Here is a 6052-nt window from a genome sequence, read left to right as displayed (position 1 = left end):
GGTTGAGGTTGCAATAAGCCATGATTGTGATCATATCACTGTACTCCAGCCTGAGCGACAGCAAGACTCCATCAAAAACAAACAAACAAACAAAAACAACAAGAACAACAAAAACAACTTTAGAGTCAGCACCCACCATTTGAATATATGAATGAAGAAGGGCTGGTACCAACAGGTCACATGTTGAGTAACAGTTTGGGACTCAGGACACATTTCTATAGGCATGGCATTCACAGGTATAAAATACTTCTCAGACCCTCCCAAACCTGCTGACCTTGCAGTCTGGAAATCACCATGCAAACACCATTGCTACAGGAAAATGCATTTGCCCTCAATGTGAGGATAAAAATCAATGTGCCTAGGCCCATGCCTGGCATATAATACATACTCAATGCATATTGCCCCAACCTTTTGTGGGTTGATTCTGTGCCATAAGACTGAACTTTGAAGTCTGGCAGTATAGAAATGAGCTTTGCAAACCACTTGCCAAGAGAGGAACATCATAAATGCACATGATATTCTTATCATCTAAATATTTTTCCAAATCAATTCAACATAGCAAAGACAGGAACCATCTTGGGGCTACATAGGGATGGGCTGGGTAAGAGGGAAAATTTAGGGGCAAATCTCAGATGGTCGAAGGTTTAGAGAAACAAATGGTTTCTACAATTTCCTTTCTTTTTGGATTTACTGAGCACCTTCAGTGTGCTGGGCAGAGTATACTGGGGAGCACTTTGTAGATATCATCCATTTTAATTCTCACAATGACCCTGGGAGACTATTAGCATGCCTAGGAGGACCCTGGAGGTGAGCAGGTTTAGGCATGGCCCAAGGTCACACATTAATGTATAAAGGCAGAACTGAAATTAAACACCCAGGTCTGACTTCCCAGTGGTCCTCCTGCATATGGGAGTGGCTGGGAGCCCAGACCCAGGAGTACAGCCATTGGGATTTACATCTCAGCTTTACCATTTCCTGCCTGTGTGAGCTTGGACAAGCTCCATGTCCTCTTTGAGGGATAATAAAATGGGGGTGATTGTGGTACTGACCTCAGAGGGTCACAGGATAAGTAATTATTAGTATATGATAACACTTCGAAGAGTGCCTGACACATATGTGCTGTTCATTTCAATATCATCGCTGTTGTTTTGATCACGGCTCTTTGGAAGCTGGTGGTTTGACAGTGGTGTTCAGAAGGAAGCGGAGGGTGTGAGAACACTCAGTAGCGTCACCCTCGAATGGTGCCCGCCAGTCCAGAATTCCCATCTGTGCTCTCAGGAACACACCGGTTGTTTGTTAGCAAATGCCCTTTCTTGTTGAGGGGATGTTGACACAGAAAAAATTGAACTGCTTCTGGCAGAAAACAGTCAGGCAGGAAACTGGTCTTCCCAGTAAGCAATGGTTCAGAAAGAAGGGATGTTGAGACCTCATGGATATGTGAACTCCAAGACCTCCATCACCTCCTCAATGAGCCTTCTCTTAATGGGGCTTGTATAACGTGGGTCAAGGGAGAGGGAGAGCAGCTAGCTTGGTCAAATGAAACCTCAGGAGAAACCAGTGTTGAGAATGAGGAGAGACCACAGGGCAAAATCATTAAAGAAGCTGCATGCATACCTAAAACTTCCTCTTCCCGCATTACAAAAGTTCTTGGTATAAGATGGCGTGGGAATTGGAATTGAGGGTCCTGGGCTCCAGTTCCTACCATTAATCGGGCAGCTGTGTGGCCTCAGGTCAGTCTATTCCCCTCTCTGGGCCTGAGGCACTTCCTCTGAACAAAGTGAGGGCTGGGACACAGCCAGGAGCAAGGCCCTTCCAGATAAGAAGTAATGAGTTTTGTTAAAAATAAGAATCTACATAGTATATCATTTTTAACTTCTTCTGCTCATTCATCCATTTACTCATTTATTCATTCATTCCACCAACTCGAACTGGGCAATCTAAAGGACCCCCTCACCCTTCAAAAATCTAAATTATGCAAGTTTGTCCTCTGCAAATTCCAAATGCCTAGGAATGCAATGAGTTCGCTCAGGCACCCCTGCATCCCCAAGACTTCCTGCTGGGTGGAGTCTCTGTTTTGCTCTTTACCAGCAGGTACCATGGTCAGCCCAAATCTATGAGGACATTCAGCAACACAAAGGCCTTCTCTGTAAAGAAATTTACTCTTCTGAGTGCGGGCCACAAACATATTTTTTAAAAAAGCTCATCAAAAAGTTAGATAAGGAGTTTCATCCATGCAGCTGAAGTCATCACTGGCCATTAGAGAAATGCAAATCAAAACCACAATGAGATACCATCTCATGCCAGTTAGAATGGTGATTATTAAAAAGTCAGGAAACTACAGATGCTGGCGAGGCTATGGAGAAATAGGAATGCTTTTACACAGTTGGTAGGAGTGTAAATTAGTTCAACCATTATGGAAGACAGTGTGGTGATTCCTCAAGGATCTAGAACCAGAAATACTATTTGACCCAGCAATCTCATTACTGGTTATATGCCCAAAGGATTATAAATCATTCTACTATGAGGATGCATGCACATACATGTTTATTGCAGAACTATTTACAATAGCAAAGACTTGGAACCAACCTAAATGCCCATCAATAATAGAATGGATAAAGAAAATGTGGCACATATACACCATGGAATACTATGCAGTCATAAAAAAGAATGAGTTCATGTCCTTTGCAGGGACATGTATGAAGTTGGAAATCCATCATTCTCAGCAAACTAACACAAGAACAGAAAACCAAACACCACATGTTCTCACTCATAAGTGGGAGCTGAACAATTAAAACACAAGGACACAGGGAGGGGAACGTCACACACCAGGGCCTATTGGGGGGTGCTGGGAGGTGGAGGCAAGGGGAGGATGCATTAGGACAAATAGCTAATGCAAGCGGGGCTTAACACCTAAATGACAGGTTGATAGGTACAGAAAATCACCATGGCACATGTATACCTATGTAACAAACCTGGACGTTCTACACATGTATCTCAGAACTTAAAGTAAAATAAACTAAAATAAAAAGAAATTCACTCTTCTCAAAGAGCAGCCTAGATCTTAAGTAGTAAAAGTTAGTTTCCTTCATTGCACCTATATTGAGCACGTACTGAGAGTTAGGAACTGAGCTGGATCCCTCAAGGAGTTCTCGGATATAGTTGTCACTAGCTACATATGATCATTCATCTAAATTCAAATGAATTGCAGCTAAATCACATTTAAAGTTTGGTTCCTCAGTCACAGTAAAGACATTTCAAGTGCTCAGTAGTCACATGGTAGGTTAGTGGCTACAGTATTGGATAGTAGAGATACGGAGTATTTCCATCATCAAAGAAACTTCTACTGGACAGTTCTGGTCTAGCAGCAGCAAAGAGAGGAACAGAAAACTATGCCAGCCAGGAGCCAAAGCGTCAAACACTGAGGAAGAGGTCTCCTCTTGAGTTCAGCATCAGTGCGTGACTACCCCCCAGGCAGGAGTCATTCACAAACCTCAGTGGAAGAAGCATCTACTGGAGAACTGTCATGCTGAATGTGTTTCAACCTTAAAGTTAGATAAGGAGTTTCATCCGTGCACCTGAAGGCACGTTCTCCCCGTCTCAAGAGGTTCCAGTCAAATGTCTCCTTGTTCTGGACCTTCTCCTCTTCACTTCTGAGCTCTTCATCTTGCTCACTCCTGCCACCCCCATGGACAGTCTACCTTGCATCACAATCATATACATGCAGGTCTTATGGCCCTTCCATCTGTGAGTGCCTTCTCTTCCCTTAGTTCCTAGCAGTGCAATTTGATAACTGAATGAATGAATGAGTCAGTGAATAATTAGATAAACAAAGAAATAATGAAAACATGCACAACTGTCCATGCCACTGTGGGCTTAATCCAGACCTGGTTTTTCTGTCATAAACCTATCTAATCCCTGTTGAACTTGAAGAGGCTAAGGTTCTATGTCAGCTACCAGCTTACTATCTCTCTAATCTTAGAAACCTGTGGAAAAAGAGACATTCAGAGCATATCCACCTCTAATCAACCTGACAAATGCCTATACAAAACTCTCAGGCAACCATGCAGTTTTTACCAGGCAAAAATAACTCTCATGAGTCATTGTATTTTCTCTAATAAAGGGGATAATTTTGCATGCACAGAAACATCCCCATTTGTCCATACAGCTCTTTCTTCCCATTCCTCCTCTTTTCAGACTTGGAGAAGTGTTCTTTCTGCTTGATAAGCAAAACTCTCTCCATGTGTCCTTGGCAGTAACTGCTTAGTTCCACTGCGTATTGATCCATCAATCATTGCCCCATCCCCTGCCCAATCTCATGTCCACTGTTGCTCATGGTCAGTTTTCTGTAAATTCGGATGGAGGACAATGATCCTTTACCATCTTTCTAACACTCCCTAAACTCATTTGATTGCCTCTAGCTCAAACCCAAACCATGACCCTCTCTATTTCTTTCACCATCATATCTCCTTTAAAAGGCACCATGCCTTCACCTCCCCCTCCCTCTGAAATTCAACTCTGTCCCCAGCCATGGATTTCTTTCTTTCTCATTACCCAAACCACCATCAAATTTCCCAAATTCTCACCTTCTCAGGTGTGGTGCCAGAGTAGAAAGGGCCATAAGTGAGGTAAAGGTGGCCAACAGGCAGCCCACGGGCAAAATTTGGCCTATGGATGTGTTTTGTTGAGTTGACAAGGTATGATAGAAATGGAAATAGTTAACAGAAAAATCCAGATTCCCCCTCTTATGAAAAATAAGACCTGATAAATTATCCCTACTCAACATCAGCTAGCAGAAGCAGTAGCCGCTCTCTTCAGAAAAACTACTTTGTCCTTTGCAAGGACATGGATGAAGCTGAAAGCCATGATTCTCAGCAAACTAACACAAGAACAGAAAACCGAACACCACATGTTCTCACTCATAAGTGGGAGTTGAACAATGAAAACACAAGGACACAGGGAGGGGAACATCACACACCAGGGCCTATTGGGGGGTGCTGGGAGGTGGAGGCAAGGGGAGGATGCATTAGGACAAACAGCTAATGCAAGCAGGGCTTAACACCTAGATGACGGGTTGATAGGTACAGAAAACCACCGTGGCACATGTATACCTATGTAACAAACCTGGACGTTCTGCACATGGCAGACATGTAGTTTGCCAGTTTCCTGCAAGCCTCACTACTTCCTATTGTCTTGCCCTAGTCATGCCTTTCTTTTGAAATACTTGTAACTGCTGAACTACAAAGTTTCAAACTTATAATAATTTACAATAAATGTGTTTCAGCAGTTCTGAAGTATGTATAGTCATAAACATCTAAACATCACTGAATAAATTGGGCATAGATTATGTGTAGTTCTTCATCATGAGATATGGCTTGTATTCTCCCCCATCACCTACAGCACCATAAACACATTTTCTTACACATGTGGTCTTTGTTTTTACAGGCATGTCAAAGAAAGCACAGGGTTACTTCTTCAAGGCTCATGTGCTGGGCACTGTGAACTTTCCTGCAAGCTGATGCCTCTGTCCAAGTGCACTGAGACCACAGCACACAGCGCTTCAATCCAACCCTGCTCTAACACCGAACATAGTGTAAGGACTGTTGGGACTGCTCACCTCTTCATTCTTGAAGCATCTCCTACCCTCATGGTGAATCACAGTGTTCAATGGATTTGTTTACTCCCTCCATTTCATTCATGCACTCACCATGTCACTTATTCCTTCTTTATTACAATTTTATTGAGAGTACACTGTGTTCCAGACCCCATGCCAGGCACAGGGAAGACACATCTTCGTTTATACCCTTCCCATGGTGTCTACATGACACTGCCTGTATGATATTTATTTGTGTTCATATCTTGCACAAGAGTTTGAAACTAGTGCCCAGGCCTAATCTTTCTGTGTCCCAAGCACCAAGCTGGGGAAATACCCCAGGAAGGCTCCATAGGTACTTATGAAAATTGAACTTGACCTGTGTACCCAAAGCTGGCAGAGGCTGGAGAAGATGGAATCTTGCTAAACTCATAGGAGTCAAACCCAAGGCTCCAGCTGTCT

The sequence above is a fragment of the Mandrillus leucophaeus genome, unplaced genomic scaffold (assembly GCF_000951045.1).
Source record: "Mandrillus leucophaeus isolate KB7577 unplaced genomic scaffold, Mleu.le_1.0 Scaffold173, whole genome shotgun sequence".
Classification (NCBI taxonomy): Eukaryota; Metazoa; Chordata; class Mammalia; order Primates; family Cercopithecidae; genus Mandrillus; species Mandrillus leucophaeus.
This window is presented reverse-complemented; position numbering follows the sequence as displayed.